Source organism: Halichoerus grypus, chromosome 15 (genome assembly GCF_964656455.1).
Source record: "Halichoerus grypus chromosome 15, mHalGry1.hap1.1, whole genome shotgun sequence".
Lineage (NCBI taxonomy): Eukaryota > Metazoa > Chordata > Mammalia > Carnivora > Phocidae > Halichoerus > Halichoerus grypus.
The window spans coordinates 5,855,387-5,878,772 of NC_135726.1; the positions used below are offsets into that span (position 1 = coordinate 5,855,387).

General features: G+C 42.8%; 1 protein-coding gene across 1 annotated transcript in view; it reads right to left on the reverse strand.

Annotated features, from left to right (window-relative positions):
• CDH13 (cadherin 13) overlaps positions 1-23,386 on the reverse strand; it is a 1,400,946-nt gene that overhangs the window by 1,007,708 nt on the left and 369,852 nt on the right. The window lies entirely within an intron of this gene.

Sequence of the window (23,386 nt, forward strand, 5' to 3'; positions counted from 1 at the left end):
CACGAATTTCTACTGATGAAATTTACCCCTGGAGCTGAATACTAGAATACATGTATTACATGACATCTAATATAGCAGGACACTGAGCAATGGACTATGCTGAGAACCAGTGGATTGGGCTGTATTCCCAGCATCTGGCACAGGGCCTAGAACATGGAGACAGTCAACAGTGTGTGTTAAATAGATGTCTAGACCTAATCAAAGTGGCAGAGGGTGGGTAGCACAGAGTCTGGAGCCACATTGCCTAAGCTTAACCCCCAGCTCTGTCTCAGACAAGTAAATTACTCAGACTCTCTGTGCCTAAGTTTGTTCATTAAAGAGAATATAAATCATACTGAACTTATAAGGTTGTGGTGAGGATTAAGTGACAAAATAACCACTCAATAAATGTAAAACGGTGCCCTTTTTAAAATTCCTTCACTGCCAGCTGTTTAGTTCCAAGATCACCTCACGTGGTCCCAAGGTAACGGATGAAGTTGCGATGCTATCTGACCTCCCAGCTGCATTAGCCAGAGCTGGCCCAACAGATGGCAATGTTGCCCAAAAGGCCTCCAGAAACGCCCAGGAAAGGGGGATGTTGCTGCTTCCTCCAGTCTCTTCAACTTTCCATCCTCTTGCCTAAGTAGAAACTGGCCCTGAACCTTTGAGACGGGCAGGCACGAAGTGTATAGATATGACTGTCCCCTCTTGGAACTCATGTGTGTGGAGATCTATACCCATGCTGCCTACCAATAAGAGCAAAATGGGGTATTTTGGAACCAGGCAGGCTTCAAATCAAGGCATCCTGAAATACCCTGGTTTTTCTCCATTCCCCAGCAGGAGTCATCTTGTCAGTCAGGGGCCAGCTGAGCTAAGCCCACGGATTCAGCAGACACAAAAGTAGACAGAGAGCAGAGGACAGCTTGGGAGATGATAAACCACTAGAAGGGATAAAGACGGCCGAAATCATCCAGCCATGTTTCCACAAGCAGCCACTCGGTTGGGGAAGCAGTCTTTAGGGTAGGGTGTGCAAGGCTGCACTTGACCAAAGTATGAAACAGTATTATTGATTGTAGGGTTTGGCAGGCCCTTTCTGTGGTCTATCCATCCCATCAGCCTTACTGCTGCTCACCATGTAGGTCCAATTTTCTCCCTCCCTGGCACATTCAGGGCTGCACTTGCCAGCCCCCTTGTGGTCAGCATGGGGCTGTGTGACTAGTCATAACCAATAAGCTGTGAGCAAAAGTGATGGGTGTCACTTGAAAGCGGGAGCATTTAATAGCCAGTGTGAGACAAGTTGGTGAGTCCTTAGAATAGGGACTGAGAAGGAAATCTGTGCAGGTGGCTTACTCGGGGCAACAAGTGCAAGAGGAAGGGAAACAAGGTTGGCCGGGAAGAAGACTGCAGTGGTGGTAGAAGCCTCAGCCAATCCCAGGGGAGCTCTGAAGCAACAGAGGCCTTGCATTCAGAGATGACCCTAATAGAGTCACAAAGGCTGAGCCTTTGTGCCCCTAGGAGGCCCGCTACTGGCTGTTCCCCCAAGGAGGGGAATAATCTCTGGTGAGGAGGCTTGGTTTGGCCAAGGGCAATATTCCAGTCAGACCTCAGCTTCTTCATCTACATACAAAATGAATGTATTGACCCACAACAGGTAACTGGAGGCTGTAATTCCCAGATTGCAGATGACCACACGCCCCTGATGGTACCAGTGAAGGTAGGTGCAGATTTGCAAAAATCTGTTGAGTCTGTCTCCAGCCAGTACCTGTGCAGGCATTTACCAAGGTCCTGGGCTTTTGTCCTGAGTTATTCTATTGGCAGACAGACTGGCTCCAGCCAACCACACCAGAGTCCAAGTGAACATGCCCAAAGGGTCGCTCCCATCCCCCCCTACTTTGGTCCCCACAGCTTGGATTTTAAGGGCCAGGAGGAGTTAACTTCAAGAGTCTTCTTAGGCCTTAAGGCTCACCTTTAGAAACCCATGAAGGCTAAGGAAGGTCGAAAAGATTTGTCTGCAAAATGAGACTTAGTTTGGAATCTCCAGACTCTACTTACCTTGGGCAAGTTGCTTTTACTTCCCAAAGCTCAGTTTATTCATCAAGAAAATGGGAATGATAATACAATAGCACTCCAAGGGTTTTTATAAAAATGGATGCTTTTCCCCCCTCAATCCCCTACTTCCCTCTGCTCTCAGAGAACGTGCATTTCACCAAACACAGGATATCAGGTTTTGTTCAATAAAGACAGAAGGAAAATCATTTCACTCAAATGATAACAGGCCCCTAAAGAAGAAATCCATTTTTGTTTGTTCTACATCTTCCCTTCAACTCCCTAATGGGAGTCTTTCGGCTGATGGATGGATTGATGGTGGCAAGGGAGCACTGAAGCTGGAAACCACCCCCTAATGGCTCCTGCTTCACCTCTCCCCACTCCAGCCCTCCACCAAGCCCCTGGCTGATTTGCCCAGAACCTGGGTCTGCCTTTGGACACATTCCATGTTCACACTCCTTTCCCAGGCACATCAGCCTGGCTTTGGGGCTGATGAAATCATCCAACATTCAGTAGCTCTATCCTGAGGTGCCAGGGATTGAGACTGTTGCCTCACATTGACATGGATGAAGACATCATTTCTGGCTGTGTGAAGATTACCATGCACATGTGTGCAGGGGTTGGGTATTATGTGTACAAGCACATGGAGGTGTGTGCATAGTGAGGGGATACCTGCCATACCGTCCAGCAGAGATAATTTACTCAAATTGTGGTACCCTTTGAATGTGCTTTTGTAATGAGGCATTTGTACAGAACAGTGATAAACCAGATAGATGCCTTATGAGACACAATAATCAACAGGTATGCCAGGAGCCCGTGATAATTGGGAAATACTAGGACAGCGAGGAGGGAAGCCCACACCATACAGCATTACGTACATAGCACAATGCTGAAGCTACAACCCTCCCAATGGGATAGCCTGCTATAAAACACGCGAGACGATGCCACCACACCATCCCATAATACCTGGCCACCCAAAAGTAGCATCCTTGATTGTTCTTGAGCCACGAACCTGTTTTGTTCCTTCATAGCCCTTTATGTTACTTAATCTCATACTGTAAGTGGTCACTTGCATTATTGCTCCATTTTTCACTCCAACCTGCATCTCTACCTTTTGCTCCTTGACTTTGGGTTTGGCCCCATGAACTTGATGTGGCCGATGGAATGAGGCAGAAGTGATGAGGCGGCAGTTATAAACCCAGGCCCCAGGAGGCCCTGTGTGTTTCAGCTTGCTCTTGCTAGGGCCTTCATGGGTGAGCTTATTGGTTGTAGGAGGAGAGACAAGCACCCCCATAAACCCAGAGGTGCTTAGGGAAGCCCAGCAGAGCCCCACCCAGATCATCTGACCTATAGGCATGTGAACTAAAAATAAATAATTGCTCTAAATTTGGAGGTGGTTAGCAAAAGCTAACCAATAATTACATTTTTTCACTTGTTATCTATCTCTCTGAAATGTAAGTCCCAAGTCTCTCTCTCTGCTTCTGTGTGCCCAGCTTCTAGGACACTGGCATGCAGTAGGGGCCCAAATGATTTTTGCTGAGAATATAAATTAAGTGGCTTCTGTACTGAAAAATGTGTGATGCTGATGTGAAAACTGCCACCTACATAGACTGCCCTACCAGAGATACTTCCTAATGTTGACAGTTCAATCCCCCCACACAGAAAGTATCCTATGACCTTGAGAGTCTCCAATCCCATGTGGCCATCTAATTCATCCTACAACAAGGCAAGGTCTCCTTACATTAGTCTAGACCAGAATTAGACAAAGTAAGGGACTTTCCACAGAGGCTACTGTGAGCATGTTGGTGCTTAGAGATCTTTGGTGAAGAATACTTGGGGTGTGACATCCTTCTGAATTTCCGTAATATATGAAGAGCCCAGACATCTAAGAATAAGACAGGAAATACTCTTTTGGCTTTGGGAATACTGCATTAATACAGTGTCCTCTGTGAATACAATCAATACCATCATGACTTCCACACTTGCACAGAGATAAAATCTGGAGTGACTTTTAGGCCATCTCAGTTCAATGGCCTGTCTTTAGGATTTCAATTCCTCCTTAGAAGCAAAATTGGGCATTCAGACACCAATTTTATCCTGTGAACTAGTAGCCATTAAAACCCCCCTCTAGGTGTCTCCCTTACCCAAAATTAGTGACTGGGGTTATTTCTATACAGAGAATCCTCTCAGCATTAATTTGGTAGAGCAGTGGTTTTCAGTGTGCCCCCCAGACGAGTAGCATCAGCACACCTGGGAACTTGTTAAAAAATGAAAATTCTCAGCTCTGCCCCCAAACCTACTAATTCAGAAACTCAGGGGTGATGTCTAACTGTCTGTGTATTACAAGCTCTTTATCTGCAGTTTGAGGATCACTACAGTAGAGAATTCTCCAATACTCACTTACATATATTCATTCATTCATTCACTCATTCATTCATTCAAGAAACATTCATAAAGTGCCTATTGCATATTAGCCACTGAGCTAGGCAACAGAGAAAGAAACGAAAAGGCATGGTTTGTATACTTCAGAAAATGTGTCTCACAAAGAGATATCATTCTATTATTATAAAGTCTGTTACAGGAGGTGCTGAGAGTCAAGGTAGCCAGAGCTACCGGGGATTAGGAGGTGTTTAGAAAGAGGTAAGGGGCCCACTGTTGTTGGTTTCCATTGTATGTCAAAAGCATCACGGATCTTTACTTGATAGAAGTTGTACTTTTTGTATCTGTTGATAAGAAACTAAATATAAATAGTAACAAACAAAAGGCACCTGAAATTCAACACCTCCTTCTAACTGAATTTGAAGTTTATTCTTTACAATCCCATCTAGGCGTAGTTGCAAATGGCAATGCCTCTGTGTGTGTGTGTGTGCGTGTGTGTCCCCGTCTGTGCGCACGTGCAAACAGGCGCACACGCACAAGCACGCACAGCAGGGGGAGGGATGTTATTTAGAGTTGACAGGTAATACTTGGTGTGCTTTTAGTAAGATCTCTTACAATGACACCATGGCCACCAACCCCTAGCCCCTGCCTATCTATTGTCCCAACCAGGGAACCCTGGAGCAAAGGGGAAATGAAGAAGAGAAGACACTGGGAAGAGGGGCTAGCGACCAGACAGAAGGCAGAAGACAATTCTGGGCAGTTTGGGGGTCCAGATTAGGATCAGCTTAAATGTCAACATCTACAGGTTGAGCTTTATCCTACGGACCAGGGGGAATCATCCAAACTATTTAAACAGGGAAGGTTCAATACCTCATTTACATTTTAGGAAGATCACTCTGGCTACATTGGAGGATGGATTACGTTGAGGGCCATCACTAAGGAAGAGAGACTTCTTGGAAGACTATTCTAAAATAGTCTATATAAAAAATATAACCAGAGCAAGAAACTCTTTTTCTTAGATTTCTAACCAGTGAGCAATGAGGTATATTCCACAGCAATCTCTCCTGTTGCCTAGCAGTGTCTGGTACATAATATTATACATCTTATAACAGATGAAGGAAACATGCTTATTAGATTACAGGAGATTAATTTTGAGCTCTAATTATTCACCCCTCCCTGCATCTAATCTTACCTCACTAAGAGGGGAGTGAACCTCCTCACCTTTGACTTTGGGCTTCACCATATGGCTTGTTTTGGCTAAGAGAATAAGGTGGAAGTGACAGTGTGCAGTTCTGAGCCTAGGTCTTACAAGGTCTCACATGTCTCTGTTTTCTTCCACCTCTGCCATCTCCATGAAAGAACATGTCTTCACTGGAACAAGGAGGATGAGAAACCTGAGGCTGAGCCACCCCCATCCATCCACAAATCTGCAGTGAGAAACAAAGTCTAGCCTTAGATCAGCCAAACCCCAGCGAACCTTGGCTCCAAAGGAATTAATGCTTACTGTTGTGCCACAGATATTGTTGTGATTGTTTGTTATCCAGAAATAGCTGACTGATACATATATGCACCCCCTTCTTAGGACTACATATAACTCAGGGAATAGGCTGAAAGCTAAATATGTCAATCTAGCATAGACATTTACATGGGTGTGGCCAACGTTTAATGTCTATCACAAATCCAAGCCTTTAATAATTACTCAACTCACCAAAGAGTCCTCTCCTTACACCTACCTAATCCAAGTTGGCTGTCTCCTTCCAAATCCCTAGGTTCCTTTTAGAATATTTATTGCAAAGCTACTGAATCTTTCTCCGGTTGTTTTTCTTATGCTAGCATAATTGTGAGGCCATCACTTAACAATTACTTGGGAAAATTTATTTACAATGCAAGGCATATCCATGAATGTTTGTAGTGGATATATTTATTTACAATGTAATCCAAATCTGCCAATGCCTCTAGTAGATAAAACTGTCCTGCTCCTATAAAAAGCAGTGCACCCAGTTAATAGTTTCTATGGTCTTTTATGAATAGTCCAAGGTCAGGGCCACCATAATGAGTTTGGGAAAGTTAATCTATGGAAGCAAGTTAAGCACAGAAAACTACATTTTAATGATTCTGAATGTGTGACAGCTGCCAGAATTTAACCAAATGAGAGCCAGAAAAGGTAAATCCAAGACTCTTTTCTATCTTAAGCTCAGCTTTTACAGAATTAAAACAGCAAGTGTGCAATTTCCATGAGGTCAGGAAGGAGGTCTGTCTTTTCTCCCCCTGGGATACCCCTTTCCCACACATTGCCTGGCACCAAGTAGACATTCAATAGATGTGAGTGGGATGTATCAATAAAAGAGCACAGGTGCATAGAAGAGGTCCTGCTTAGCCTATAAACCTGGTGTCTGTCATACTTGCATTTACTGTAGCAAAACAAACTATCAAACAACATACCTCTAGTATCAGCATCCATCTCCTGGAGCAGTGGTTCTCTAAGTGTTATCCTGCTAAGTGTCCCTGTTCAGTCCCAACACTCCACATCAAAATGTTAATTGTCTACACTGCCCTTGTTTCTATTGTATAAAACTCAAAAGCAAATGTGTCTTAAATCATAAAATTCTCCCCTGGCACATGACAGAAAAGGGAAACTCGCCACAGCCCACGAGGCCTTGCAAAGCGATCTCCTGACTGCCTCTCCAGCATCATCCCAACTCCACTCTCCCCCTTGCTCATGGTGCCCTGCTTTTCTCTCAGTCACCAAACATGCCAAGCTTTTCCTTACCCGGAGTCTTTGCACATTCTAGTCACTCTGTGTGGAATGTTCTTTCCTCCACTTCCTGACCATTCTTATCCCCCGGAATCTGTTCATATGTCACCTCTTCAGAAGAAGAGCCATCCCTCACCAGCTCATCCTTCATTGGCTCATTTCCTTATTTGTTTCCTTCATGGTATTTTCTATCATCACTATTTTATTTACTGTTTGTTCCTTTCTATGTTCATTTCCCCTCACTGGAATATGAGTTTCATGATGGCAACTAAATATGTTTATTGGCCATCGAACTCCAGGACCTAGAACCATGCCCAATCCATGACAGGCATTCAATATTTTTTTTTTTTTGACTATTTTTTTTTTTTTTTTTTAAAGAAATGAAGGAACAGATGATCTTATGGCCAATGAGAGGAGATGGATTGGTGGCTCTCTAGATGCATTAATCTGATGAGGAATACCAGGTAGTGATCTGATGGCTAATGATGACAAGACACTGACAGAGAACCCCTGTGCAAAAATTCGGCCAAGATTAAGTGTGCACACTTAACACCTTGTGTTGTGTAAAACAAGATCAAGGGTCCACCGGCCCTGTGGATGAGCCACATACGTTACAGTCTAGACTTTTTCCAAGACCAAACTCACATGGGCTGTAGGCTGTGCTCTGGGTAAACTAAGGACATGGTTTTCCCAAGGTGAACTGGGAGACGCAGAGGTGAGCCAGGGCACACCTGAGCAAGACATGGTAGAGTATTTTCAACATATTTTCTCTTACTTGACACGTCAGGAATTCATCTATAGCCTTTTCAAAGTGCCAGGTTCTTGTCCACGTAATGAATCTATTGATTCACTTTTTGTCCCCAGGAGACTCTGAAGACCACAGAATGTCAAGAAAGAAGACAAAGAATTCTTGTTGCTTGTTATGGAGCCTTATGGGTAGAGACAGGTCTCTGCGTATTTCCAAAAGATATTCATGACCCAGCTATTATTCTAAATAAATGGTTATTTATTTCTGGACTTACCTATTTTATTGCTCTCAGCTAACATGACTTCCATATCCATAAATTGTTTCTCTTTTAACAAAGACAGTAGAGTAGGACAACTATTTCTTCATTCATTCATTCATTCAGTCAGTCACTGTTTGGTAACAAGCAGCAAGATAGAGTAAAAAAAAAAAAAAAGAACTATTTTTCTGGAATCGAGCTAAGTACTTGATCTCTAGATTGCCAGTCTCTTCCAACTCCCCAGTCTGACTTCCATATTATTGCCAGAACAATTTTTAATTCAAGTAATAAGTATCAAGTATCTACTATGATGTAGGCATTATTTTACTCAGCAGTTAATAAGAGCTTGCCTTTGTTCTGTTGCAATAACTTCAATGGCTTCCCATTGCCTCTAAGCTAAAGTCCAAATCCTTAATTTGGCATTCAATGCCACACATGAAGATTCTACACAGCTGCTCTGCTTTATCTTCGCCAACAAAGCTCAGATACTAACCATACAGAACATTCTACCATTCACCCCATCTCATGTAAGACTACTTCATTCCATAGGACCTGTGCACATGCTGCTTTCCTGGATTTCTCTCACGAAGGCCTATGTCCACTTGTCGAGCCACAGCTCATTGTTAAGGACCAACCACCTCAAACATCACTTCCCCCAGGAAGTTGCCGCGATCAACCCAGGCTAGGTTAATTGCACTTAGAACATTCATTATTCACTTACTGGAGTCCCTCCCTGAACTATTAGCTGCTTGAGGTAAGGAACCAAGTATTATTCTCATCTATATCCTCAATAATCCCAGGGCCAAGCACACATAGGACTTCAAAATAACATCTATGCATTGATATGTACACGCATGATAAATAATCATGAGAGCTGTGATGTTTATTAAGTGCCAGCAACTTTTCCAAGTTCTACTCATTGAATCTTAACCAGCTCCACAAGAAATCTGATCATCCCCTTTTACTGGTGACCTGCCCTGGGGTGAAAGAGAAGAAAGCTGGCCCAGGAGTCCAAGTACCTGAGTCCTAGGCCATCTCCACACCCTATTTGTGCCATAATGGAGAACAAGCAGTATTTTCCAAGCCTCAGTTTCCTTTCTTGTTAATAAGCACAACCTTTGAAGTCAGAAAGCCTAGGCTTCAGTTCTACTCTGTCACTTACTAGATCAGGCTTAGGCAAGCTCCTTAACCCATCACCATTGAGCACTTGCCATCTGCCAAGCATTGGGATGCATGGTGGGAATAATTACAGAAATAATAACTAACATTGAGAATTGTATTATTTCAAAATTTGCTATTTTATTATAATTTACTTGAAATATATTTTAGTATATAAATATTTGTTATAATTATAATTAAGTAATAGCTAACATTCATTGATAATAGTGATAACTTACTGGTTTACATAATTTATGTGTCCAATTGTTTAATATTTATGACAATTTTAACAGGGTTCTATTTCTAGTCCTACTTTAAAATGAGTAATCTGGGGGTGCAGAGCAAGATCTGAGTAATCTGGGGGGGTGGAGGAGTAGGAGACCTGGATTTCATCTGGTCTCAGGAATTCGGCAGGGTAGGGATCAAACCATTCTGAACACCTACGAACTCAACAGGACATCGAAGAAAAGAATAGCAACAACTCTCTGAACAGAAAAGCGACCACTTTCTGGAAGGTAGGACGTGCGGAGAAGTGAACGAGGAGATATTCGGGAGGATAGACGGCGGGGCACGGGGCCTCCGTCGGCCGCTTCTGGCAAGTGATACAGCCGCGGAGCACAAAACCAGAACTTTTAGAAGTCGGCTCCGCTGAGGGACATAGCTCCAGTAGCTAAGCGGGGAGTGGAACCCTTGCGGGACAGTGTGGTCTCAGGACCCTCAGGGTCACAGAAAGACCGGGGGTGCCTGAGTGTGGCAGAGCTCCCAGGTATCGGAGCAGGGAAGCCAGCTGCAGAGACAGAGCCAGGAGCGGGCTCTCAGCTCGGGGTTGCCACAAACCGTGATCCGCGGCACAGTCGGGCCACTGCTCCTCCAGCAGGGACCCAACAAGCGGCAGATCCGGGGAGACTCACCTTCTTCCCCCGGGAGGAGTGGCACAGGAGCGCACCGCAGGGATCTGCTGGGTTTGGAGACTCCACACGGGGTCGGGGGCCAGAGATAGAAACGCGCGGTCACAGGCCGGGTGAGCACAGAGTGCGGCCGGAGACCGGGGGAGACGGGGGTGACTGACGGCTTTTCTCTGGGGGCTCACTGAGGAGCGGGACCCTGAGTTCTCGGTTCCTCCGGGGCGGAGAGCGGGAGGCTGCCATTTTCACTCTCGGCCTCCAAAGCTGTATGGAAAGCTTGCAGGGAACAAAAGCTCCCGAGAGCAAACCCGAGCAGATTACTTAGCCCGGACCAGGCAAGGGCGGGGCAATTCCGCCTCCGGCAAAGACATTTGGGAACCACGGCAACAGGCCCCTCCCCCAGAAGATCAGCGAGAACAGCCAGCCAAGACCAAGTTTACCCATCAATGAGAATGGCAGAACTCCAGCACTAGGGGAATAATGCACATAGAATCCATGGCTTTTTTACCATGATTCTTTACTCTTTCAAAGTTAATTTTTTTAACTTTTTTTTTCTTTTTCCCTTTTTCAACCAACATCTTATCAATTCCTTTTTTAAAAAACATTTTTATTTTTAATTTTTAGAGTCATATTCTATCCCTTCATAGTAGTTACCCTTATTTTTGGCATATATATATATAAGTCGTTCTCTCTTTAAAATTTTGAGATAGTTTCTTCTAACAGATCAAAATATACCCTAAATCTCTAGTGTATGGTTTTGTTCTACTCTCCTGCCAATGTGAGAATGCCTCTCACATTCTCTCCCTTTTTTTAAATCCTTTTCTTTTTTCAAACAACTTATCAATTCCTTTTAAAATTTTTTATAATTTTCATCTTTACAGTCATATTCCATCCTTTCATCATATCAACCCTTATTTTTGTACATATATAAGTTTTTCTTTCTTTAAATTTTGGGAGGCACTTTCTTCTAACAGACCAAAATACACCCAAAATCTAGTGTGTGGCACTGATCTATGCACCAGCCTGATCATATTTTATCATAGTCTTTTTTGTTTTGCTCTGTTTTTGTTTTTATCTTTTCTTTTTTTTTTTCTTTTTCTTTTTTCTTTCTTTCCCTTTCTTTTTCCCAGGCTTCAGGTCTTTTCTGATTTGTTTAGAATATATTTTCTGGGGACGTTTTTACCCTGTTACCATTTTGTTCTCTCATTAATCTATTCTTCCCTGGACAAAATGACAAGACGGAAAAAATCACCTCAACAAAAAGAACAAGAGGTAGTACTGACTGCCAGGGACCTACTCAATACAGACATTAGTATGATGTCAGATCTAGAGTTCAGAATCATCACTTTAAAGATACTAGCTGGGCTTGAAAAAAGCATGGAAGTTATTAGAGAAACTCTTTCTGGAGAAATAAAAGAACTAAAAATCTAACCAAGTCGAAATCAAAAAGTCTATTAATGAGGTGCAATAAAAAATGGGGGCGCTGCTAGGATAAATGAGGCAGAAGAGAGAATCAGTGAGATAGAAGACCAAATGATGCAAAATAAAGAAGCTGAGAAAAAGAGAGATAAACAACTACTGGATCACGAGGGCAGAATTCGAGAGATAAGCGATACCATAAGATGAAACAACATTAGAATAATTGGCATCCCAGAAGAAGAAGAAAGAGAGAGAGGGGCAGAAGGTATATTGGAGCAAATTATAGCAGAGAACTTCCCTAATTTGGGGAAGGAAACAGGCATCAAAATCCAGGAAGCACAGAGAACCCCTCTCAAAATCAGTAAAAATAGGTCAACACCCCGACATCTAATAGTAAAACTTACAAGTCTCAGAGACAAAGAGAAAATCCTGAAAGCAGCTTGGGAGAAGAGATATGTAACCTACAATGGCAGAAACATTAGATTGGCAACAGACCTATCCACAGAGACCTGGCAGGCCAGAAAGGACTGGCATGATATATTCAGAGCACTAAATGAGAAAAATATGCAGCCAAGAATACTATATCCAGCTAGGCTGTCATTGAAAATAGAAGGAGAGAGAAAAAGCTTCCAGGACAAACAAATATTAAGGAATTTGCAAACACGAAACCAGCCCTACAAGAAATATTGAAAGGGGTCCTCTAAGCAAAGAGAGCCTAAATGCAACATAGATCAGAAAGGAACACAGACAATATACAGTAACAGTCACCTTACAGGCAATACAATGGCACTAAATTCCTATCTTTCAATAGTTACCCTGAATGTAAATGGGCTAAATGCCCCAATCAAAAGACACAGGCTATCAGATTGGATTAAAAAAACAAGACCCAGGGCGCCTGAGTGGCTCAGTCGTTAAGCGTCTGCCTTCGGCTCAGGTCATGATCCCAGGGTCCTGGGATCGAGTCCCACATCGGGCTCCCTGCTCGGCAGGAAGCCTGCTTCTCCCTCTCCCACTCCCCCGCTTGTGTTCCTGCTCTCGCTGTGTCTCTCTCTGTCAAATAAATAAATAAAATCTTTAAAAAAAAAATAAAAGATAAAAAATAAAAAATAATAAAAAATAAAATAAAAAACAAGACCCATCGATATGCTGTCTGCAAGAGACTCATTTTAGACCCAAAGACACCCCCAGATTGAAAGTGAGGGGGTGAAAAACCATTTCCCATGCTAATGGACACCAAAAGAAAGCTGGGGTGGCAATCCTTATATCAGACAAATTAGATTTTTAACCAAAGACTGTAATAAGAGATGAGGAAGGACACTATATCCTACTTAAAGGGTCTATCCAACAAGAAGATCTAACAATTATAAATATCTATGCCCCTAACATGGGAGCAGCCAATTATATAAGCCAATTAATAACAAAGGCAAAGAAACACATCGAAAACAATACAATAATAGTGGGGGACTTTAACAGCCCCCTCCCTGAAATGGACAGATCAACTAAGCAAAAGATCAACAAGGAAATAAAGACTTTAAATGACACACTGGACCAAATGGACTTCACAGACATATTCAGAACATTCCATCCCAAAGCAACGGAATACACATTCTTCTCTAGTGCCCATGGAACATTCTCCAGAATTGATCACATCCTAGGTCATAAATCAGGTCTCAACCGGTACCAAAAGACTGGGATAATTCCCTGCCTATTTTCAAACCACAATGCTTTGAAACTAGAACTCAATCACAAGAGGAAAGTCGGAAAGAACTCCAATACATGGAGGCTAAAGAGCATCCTACTAAAGAATGAATGGGTCAACCAGGAAATTAAAGAAGAATTAAAAAAATTCATGGAAACCAATGAAAATGAAAACACAACTGTTCAAAATCTTTGGGATACAGCAAAGGCAGTCCTAAGAGGAAAGTATATAGCAATACAAGCCTTTCTCAAGAAACAAGAAAGGTCTCAAGTACACAACCTAACCCTACACCTAAAGGAGCTGGAGAAAGAACAGCAAATAAAGCCTAAACCCAGCAGGAGAAGAGAAATAATCAAGATCAGAGCAGAAATCAGTGAAATAGAAACCAAAAGAACAGTAGAGCAGATCAATGAAACTAGGAGCTGGTTCTTTGAAAGAATTAACAACATTGATAAACCCCTGGCCAGACTTATCAAAAAGAAAAGAGAAATGACCCAAATCAACAAAATCATGAATGAAAGAGGAGAGATCACACCAACACCAAAGAAATACAAACAATTATAAGAACATATTATGAGCAACTATATGCCAGCCAATTAGATAATCTGGAAGAAATGGACGCATTCCTAGAGATGTATCAACTACCAAAACTGAACCAGGAAGAAATAGAAAACCTGAACAGACCTATAATCACTAAGGAAATTGAAGCAGTCATCAAAAATATCCCAACAAACAAAAGCCCAGGGCCAGATGGCTTCCCAGGGGAATTCTACCAAACATTTCAAGAAGAATTAATACCTATTCTTCTGAAACTGTTCCAAAAAATAGAAATGGAAGGAAAACTTCCAAACTCTTTTTATGAGGCCACCATTACCTTGATCCCCAAACCAGACAAAGACCCCATCAAAAAGGAGAATTACAGACCAATATCCTTGATGAACATGGATGTAAAAATTCTCACCAAAATACTAGCCAATAGGATCCAACAGTACATTAAAAGGATTATTCACCACGACCAAGTGGGATTTATCCCTGGGCTGCAAGGTTGGTTCAACATCCGCAAATCAATCAACGTGATACAATACATTAACAAAAAAGGGAACAAGAATCATATGATCCTCTCAATAGATGCAGAAAAAGCATTTGACAAAGTACAGCATCCTTTCTTGATCAAAACTCTTCAGAGTATAGGGATAGAGGATACATACCTCAATATCATAAAAGCCATCTATGAAAAACCTACAGCGAATATCATTCTCAATGGGGAAAAACTGAGAGCTTTCTCCCTAAGGTCAGGAATGTGGCAGGGATGTCCACTATCACCACTGCTATTCAACATAGTATTAGAAGTCCTAGCCACAGCAATCAGACAACAAAAAGAAATCAAAGGCATCCAAATCGGCAAAGAAGAAGTCAAACTCTCACTGTTTGCAGATGATATGATACTTTCTGTGGAAAACCCAAAAGACTCCACCCCAAAACTGCTAGAACTCATACAGGAATTCAGTAAAGTGGCAGGATATAAAATCAATGCACAGAAATCAGTGGCATTCCTATACACCAACAACAAGACAGAAGAAAGAGAAATTAAGGAATCTATCCCATTTACAATTGCACCCAAAACCATAAGATACCTAGGAATAAATCTAACCAAAGAGGCAAAGGATCTGTACTCAGAAAACTATAAAATACTCATGAAAGAAATTGAGGGAGACACAAAGAAATGGAAAAACATTCCATGCTCATGGATTGGAAGAACAAATATTGTGAAGATGTCAATGCTACCTAGAGCAATCTACACATTGAATGCAATCCCCATCAAAATGCCATCCACTTTTTTCAAAGAAATAGGACAAATAATCCTAAAATTTGTATGGAACCAGAAAAGACCCCGAATAGCCAGAGGAATGTTGAAAAAGAAAAGCAAAGCTGGCAGCATCACAATTCCGGACTTCAAGCTCTATTACAAAGCTGTCATCATCAAGACAGTGTGGTACTGGCACAAAAACAGACACACAGATCAACGGAACAGAATAGAGAGCCCAGAAATGGACCCTCAACTCTATGGTCAACTCATCTTCGACAAAACAGGAAAGAATGTCCAATGGAAAAAAGACAGTCTCTTCAACAAATGGTGTTGGGAAAATTGGACAGCCACATGCGGAAGAATGAAACTGGACCATTTCCTTACACCACACACAAAAATAGACTCCAAATGCTTGAAAGACCTCAATGTGAGACAGGAGTCCATCAAAATCCTAAAGGAGAACACAGGCAGCAACCTCTTCGACCTCAGCCGCAGCAACTTCTTCCTAGAAATATTGCCAAAGGCAAGGGAAGCAAGGGCAAAAATGAACTATTGGGACTTCATCAAGATAAAAAGCTTTTGCACAGCAAAAGAAACAGTCAACAAAACCAAAAGACAACCGACAGAATGGGAGAAGATATTTGCAAATGACATCAGATAAAGGGCTAGTATCCAAAATCTATAAAGAACTTATCAAACTCAACACCCAAAGAACAAATGATCCAATCAAGAAATGGGCAGAAGACATGAACAGACATTTTTTCAAAGAAGACATCCAAATGGCCAACAGACACATGAAAAAGTGCTCAACATCGCTCGGCATCAGGGAAATCCAAATCAAAACCTCAATGAGATACCCCCTCACACCAGTCAGAATGGCTAAAATTAACAAGTCAGGAAACGAAAGATGTTGGCGGGGATGTGGAGAAAGGGGAACCCTCCTACACTGTTGGTGGGAATGTAAGCTGGTGCAACCACTCTGGAAAACAGTATGGAGGTTCCTCAAAAAGTTGAAAATAGAGCTACCATTCAATCCAGCAATTGCACTACTGGGTATTTACCCCAAAGATACAAATGTAGGGATCCGAAGGGGTACATGCACCCTGATGTTTATAGCCGCAATGTCCACAATAGCCAAACTGTGGAGAGAGCCAAGATGTCCATCAACAGATGAATGGATAAAGAAGATGTGGTACATATATACAAAGGAATATTATGCAGCCATCAAAAGGAATGAGATCTTGCCATTTGCAATGACGTGGATAGAACTGGAGGGTGTTATGCTGAGCGAAGTAAGTCAATCAGAGAAAGACATGTATCATATAACCTCACTGATATGAGGAATTCTTAATCTCAGGAAACAGACTGAGGGTTGCTGGAGTGGGGGGGGGGGCGGGAGGGATGGGTTGGCTAGGTGATAGACACTGGGGAGGGTATGTGCTATGGTGAGCGCTGTGAATTGTGCAAGACTGTTGAATCATAGACCTGTACCTCTGAAACAAATAATACAATATGTTAAGAAAAAAAAAAAAAGAAGATGATAGTAGGACGGGAAGAATGAAGGGGGGGAAATCAGAGTGGGAGAGGAACCATGAGATACGATGGATTCTGAAAAACAAACTGAGGGTTCTAGAGGGGGGGTGGGGTGGGAGGATGGGTTAGTCTGGTGATGGGTATTAAAGAGGGCACGAGGCGCCTGGGTGGCTCAGTTGGTTAGGCAACTGCCTTCAGCTCAGGTCATGATCCTGGAGTTCCGGGATCGACTCCCGCATCGGGCTCCCTGCTCAGCGGGGAGTCTGCTTCTCCCTCCGACCCTCCTCCCTCTCATGCTGTCTCTCATTCTCTCTCTCTCAAATAAATAAATAAAATCTTTTAAAAAAAATAAAGAGGGCACGTTCTGCATGGAGCACTGGGTGTTATGCACAAACAATGAATCATGGAACACTACATCAAAAACTAATGATGTAATATATGGTGATTAACATAACAATAAAAAATTAAAAAAATAAAAATAAAATGAGTAATCTAAGGAATACAAGTAGAGAAAGGGCTTGAATTCAGACCTCTCAACTATATAACAGAAACTCTTGACCATGCGTTACCTGGATGGCACAGTCTGTTAAGCATCTGCCTTTGGCTCAGGTCATGATCTCAGAGTCCTGGGATTGAGCCTGGCATCAGGTTCCCTGTTCAGCGGGGAGTCTGCTTCTCCCTCTCCCTCTGCCCCTCCCATCCCACTTGTGCTCACTCTCTCTCTCTCTCTCTCTCTCTCACTCCCTCTCAAATAAATAAAAATCTTAAAAAAAAAAAAAAACTCTTGACCAACTTGCCATACTATCTCTCTTTGTATGTTAACCAAAAGACAGACCCTACTCCTAACCTTTTAGAACTGCTTACTCTTCTGAGTCTCAGATGCCCCTTCAGTAAAGTGTTGCTGATAGTTTCTACATCACAGATTGTTGTACAAATTAAATGACTTGACTTATGTAAAATACATACTGGCCTCTATTATGAGTGGATAAGACTAATGGTCCATGGATCCCTTCCAATCCTCATGTTCTGTGGAATCAGCCAGAACTCAAGCTCCCCACATACCACCCAGCAATTTAAGAAGGAGAAGAGAATGATCATCAAGGATTTGGAATTAGCCTCTGGGTGGCAGAAGTGGGCACCTGCACAGTTTTGGGGGCTGTTCACTGAATTAAAGTTTCCAAATATTGTGGTCTCAGCCAATTCTGTCCCATCTAAGATTGAGAGTATATGAACAGCGGTAGCCTGTCTCAAGATGGTAAAATTCTCGCTGACTCCAGAGAGCCACCACCAGGGAGCTATGGCCCTAGGGCCTGGCCACATGACTTCACTGCCCTCAAGATAGAGGGATTCAAAACACCAGATTGTATTGACTTGGTTGGATCCCCCCATCTCTCAGTTACATCGGTCATAGATTCTTCACCATGGGCAGAAACTTTGGTGGGCTTGTGTCTTGAGGAGGGGGTACACCATAAAAAGCAATGAGGTCACTGACAGGTAACATAATAGGGCACTTACCCTGGTTATCTTACAGATATTATGCTCCTCAATCCTCAGAAAGTGGTTATCATTATTATCATCATGAAATACCATCAAAATGCTCCCAGTATCTGAAAGGTTGGGAGGCCAGCCCATTATCACTCAGAGCTAATCAAGAATACAATTAGAGTCCACAGGATAATAACTCATTCATTCTTTCATTTTTCCATTCATTCACTCAATCATTAAACAAGTATTGATTGTGTCCCTTTCCTGTGCCAAGCACTGTTCCAGAAAATAGAGCCAGGAATACAGTAGTGAACAAAACAGACAAAAATCCTTGTTTTAGTGGGGCAGGGTAGAGGGGGGCAATGAAAAACAAAAAATATGAATAAGATGGTGGCAAGGATTCTGGTAAAACACAGACAGGAAAGGAAGGAGGCAAGAACACACAGGAAGAGACTTAGAATTCCGTAACTGCTAACATTTATTTCATGATTATTTTGTGCTGGTCATCATTCTAAGCATTTTGCCTGTGCACACTCATTAAATCCTCCCAGCCACCCTAGGAGGTAAGTCCTACTCTTAGAAACAAGACAAAACCAGAGAGGGAGACAAACTGTAAGAGACTCTTAATCTCAGGAAACAAACAGAGGGTTGCTGGAGTGGAGGGGGGTGGGAGGGATGGGGTGGCTGGGTGATGGACATTGGGGAGGGTATGTGCTATGGTAAGCGTTGTGAATTGTGTAAGACTGATGAATCACAGACCTGTACTCCTGAAACAAATAATACATTATGTGTTAATAAAAAATAAATAAAAAATAAATATGAAAAATAAATAAAAAAATCTTGCCTTCAATGAGACACAGAGAGGTCAGATGCCTTGCCTGAGGTTCTGTAGCTAACAAGAGGCAGAGCCAGGACTTGACCCCAAGTGGTCTGGTTCCTGAAATTACTCTCTTACCCAACCAAGTTATGCTGTAGCCTCAGTACAGGCTAGCTCAGCTGGTCTAGACTCATTTAGGTGCATGTTTGGAAGTCCCCTTGTCTTGCTTCTGTTCTCTTCCTCCTTTGCCTTCCCCCTATTCTTTCCTCTCAGGCTTCCACCTTTATCTGATTACTAGTGGTCCATCCCCCCGCCTTGCCCCACATCCAGCAGAGCTGCCCTGCCATTAGATCTCTACCTCTAGAGTAGGACACCTGCAAACTAACCAATGTCCTCTCACAGCTGTTGCCCCTGTCACTCCCTAACTGGATGGGGTGCTAGGCTAAAAGACCCCTCCTCACTAGGGCTGAGCACGAGGGTGCATGAAGAGGGTTAAAAGGACTGAAAGCCCCATCTTGCCACTGTCCCCATTTTTCAGATGAAAAAATTGACTGTAAAAATAACTAGAGGACCTGAGTTGGGATTAGAATTCAGGACTGTTTGACCCTAAGCTCTTAACTACTGGACTTTGCCAGGCAGTTTCAGAGAGGTGCTTAATTCAATAATGGTTTGAAGAATGAAGGGACAGGTGGATTAGTGAACAAAAGGCTGAAAGAAATGGGCAGATGTGCACAGGCATGAGAGCCAAATAAAACAATAAAGGTGGGATGTGCATGAGGGTGCAGTAAGGACCAGCACAGGCTGCTTCACAAGCAGCTTTGGAAATACACGGGACCAAACAATCTTCACAAATATTGCTGTAAATACAAGCTTTCAATCTCGTAGCCAGGCAGACTTTGCCTTGTTTTTCAAATGCTGTTTTATAAGGGTCTCTTGCAGGCTTTTTTCCTTGTATAGACAAAGACAAGTGTGTTTAGGGGACATAATTGGGGGGAGGCACCTGGTCAAGCTGAGACCAGTACCTGGGGAGGGAAGAAGAATCCTTGGGAGAAGCAGAAATGCAGAGGTGCCGGGAAAGGGGATTGTACCGCTAATCCCTCACACTGTGACTTTACCAGCTTCTAATCGCCTAATAGCAGGGCACGTAATTGGCAGAAAAGATTGCCCTGCCCTTTACACATATGTCTGCAATTACTTTTCAAACTGGGGCGATAAGTGGCATGATTGGTTTCCTTGTGCGGGCACGGCCGCTCCTCAGAGACAGGGGGCCTTCCTCCTGGAGCTGTGGCTGGTGCTGTGGGTCACAAGCAGAACAACCCCCTGCAAATGTACATCTTCCATCACTGAGGAATAAATCCCCAACTCCTTGCTAGGGTCTGACCTCATCTCCTACCTCCCTCCTCTGCACACAGCGCTTCACGCCGGCCTCCCTCCTGTGCTCCATCACCCCTCACTTGCTCTAGTCCCGGTGTTTATGCTTACCACACCTTGCACCCCTGTCCTCTTGTGCTTTCTTTAGGTCTTGGCTCACATATCACCTCCTCAGAGAAGACTTCCATGAACATCCTTACTTAAAATCTCTCTTTGACTTTCCAGCCCCGAGTCACACCTGTCATTTCTGTTTCTTTTTCTTTTTACCACATACCATGGTATGATGTCATGTGTTGCTTGTGTCTGTCTCCTAACTGGGATGGAAACTCTATGAAGGAGGCCTTGGTCTCAATGAACACTTCTTCCTCAGTGCTCAGAAAGAAGCCTGTGATGGCGTGAACACACAACACGCATCAGTGAAATGAGTGCTTTGCCACTTCGACTGTCCTGTAGATCCAACTCTGCAAATGCTCTGCATGCCACCCAACGGGATGTGCGCTTTATGCACACAATGAAAGGCATCTGAGTGGAAGCTGAAAGCATGCATCTTGAGACTCACAGGCCCGGTTGACATCCCAGTTATCTCCTTTAGAAGACTTGTGTCCCTGGACCACTCTTGTACCAGCCTGAGCCCCGGTTTCATCCTCAGAAAATTGGGAATGAAAATAGCTCTCTCACTGGATTGTGGCTTGAATTAAATGAGACAATGCTTGTACAAAACATTATCCTATACCTGGCACATAAACAACTACATCTATTCAATACATAATAGAAGATACTGGCGTTTCTGTTCCCATGATGAGGAGGAAAAGGGAAGGGAGCATACACAGTAGTTGAGCACCTGCTACAGAGTTGGTAACCTGCTAATTTTACCTGCATGAACTTATTCCCCCTTAGCAATGTTCTGAAATAGGCATGACTATCCAAGGTTTCTAGATGAGGAAACAGATGCACCTCAGAACCAAATGACCTGCCCAGCACCACCCCATTCCTAAGTGACAGATTCGGACCTCAAAGTCAGGTTCTCTGCTTTTTACATCACGCCAGGTTGCTTCTCTTGAAAATGAAAACGGATCGCAGAAAACAAACAGAACATGGACACAAGCAGCCCTGGGGCATGGAAAATTTAGTCTGAGACTCAGTTCAGATTCTCCCAAGTCCTTCTCCATGACAGTTCCAATAGAGAAGGACCTTTGGGTAGGGTTGCCAGATAAAACACAGGATGCTCAGTTGAATTTGCATTTCAGAAGAACAACAAATAATTTTTTAGTATATCACAGTTATTAAATACTTATAATTTTTTCTCTCTCCCTCCCTTCTCTCCTTCCTTTTGTTTTTTGTTTTTATTTTTTAAACCTGCCAACTTCATAGCCTTATATTTCTTATAACCACTCAATATGTATACGGTTATGAGCTAACTAGTGCTCCCCACTAGGAATGGAAGTTTGTAGAAGACATTTGGGAATGTCTGTTCAGTTCATGGCCCTCCTTTCTGATAAAGGCCCTATCCCACCCACAAAGGTAGGTTCTACCACCATGCTATCCTACCCTACCTGTCTGGGAAGGATCCTGAACTACTCTTGCCAATCTGATTATCTTGAGAATCTGAACCAAGAAACATGGAGATTAGAAGATGAGAGCTCAGTCAAGTTAATGTCCCATGGAAACATTTGATCAATTTCGCTTTCTTTTCTTCATTTCTTTTGGTTTTGGTCTTGCTTTCGTTTTGGTTTTCTTGTTTTGATTCAAGTGGGATTTTGGCTCTTGCAACCAAATCACTCTTGACGAGGCCATACCTCTCTTGTGGTCATATTATTTGTCCATCAGAGATATAAAAATGACCCCTATTTTTGAGTTATTGGATGAAGGCATTGTTACCTTTTAAAAATTCTCTAAATTTCCTCAGTTGGTTGCATTTTATTTTAAATTTAAAAAATGTACACTCAAGAGGCCCATCTTATGGAAAATATAACATGACTTCATGTCTTGAAAATAACAGTAATTCTAAGTGTCATCAGCTGTGATGGGTACCCTCCAACCAGTCCTCACATGCCATCTGGATGGCAGAGGTACATACATGCATGCCTTTTCTGAAGGAAAGTGAGAACCCATACCAGCTGCCTGTGTGGTGTGCGTCTCCCATGGCAAAGCAGCCTCTTCACTGCCTGACATCTGTGGCCTCATCCTGGCCCAATCAATGGATTTCTCTATATACCCCGGTAATAAGGAAACACAGACAGAGCCCTATTATTCTCAGAACTTTGAAAAGTAAGTCCCGAGAATTCCAGATGGAGCAGGGAATTGCTCATCCCAGTCACAGAGACTTAGTAGTTCCTCTAAAAATATCTGAGCAGCCGTGTTTGTAACAACTGTCATGTTCTCACTTGGTCCCCAGCCCTGGCCCTGGCCCTAGCCACTGTAGCTCTGCCCAGCTCCTGATCCTTATGGTCTGCCTTTTATTTCTGTCCTCATGCTGTTGACAATCCCTAGTCAACTGAACTTCACATCACATATTCCAAAACTGAAAAATCTCAACTAACAAGAGAACCAGAGTGTTTTACTCCACTCAACCCACACCATGACCCCTTTATAGATCTTCAAAGCTTTCCTCTCTTGGAAAAGTGCTAGAACCCATTTAGACAACTGCATGTTTCACTGGACAAATATAGTGACTTCTTTTAAAGATATGTTATCTATATGCTTTTCAAAAAGCCTTTTTGATGTTTGCTAACTTATGGCAAGGACCACCTTCCTCTCCTCTGCTGAGGATCATGAGGCCTCGTTTTCCCTCACAAACGTCACAAGAACCCTCTTCCCCTGACAACCTCAAGGTAGTGTTCCCAGGGGTCTTCAGTTGTATATGTGGATTTTTAAGCCTATAACTTGATGTACTAAGGATCTGGGGTGTGACAGTCCCAGGCCTCTGAGTGGTGAGTACTCTCCCCTCTTCCCTGCAATGCACTGCTCATAAACTACAAAGTTTTGCAAAAAAAAAAAAAAAAAATCAGTCTTCATTTTTTGCAAAAACT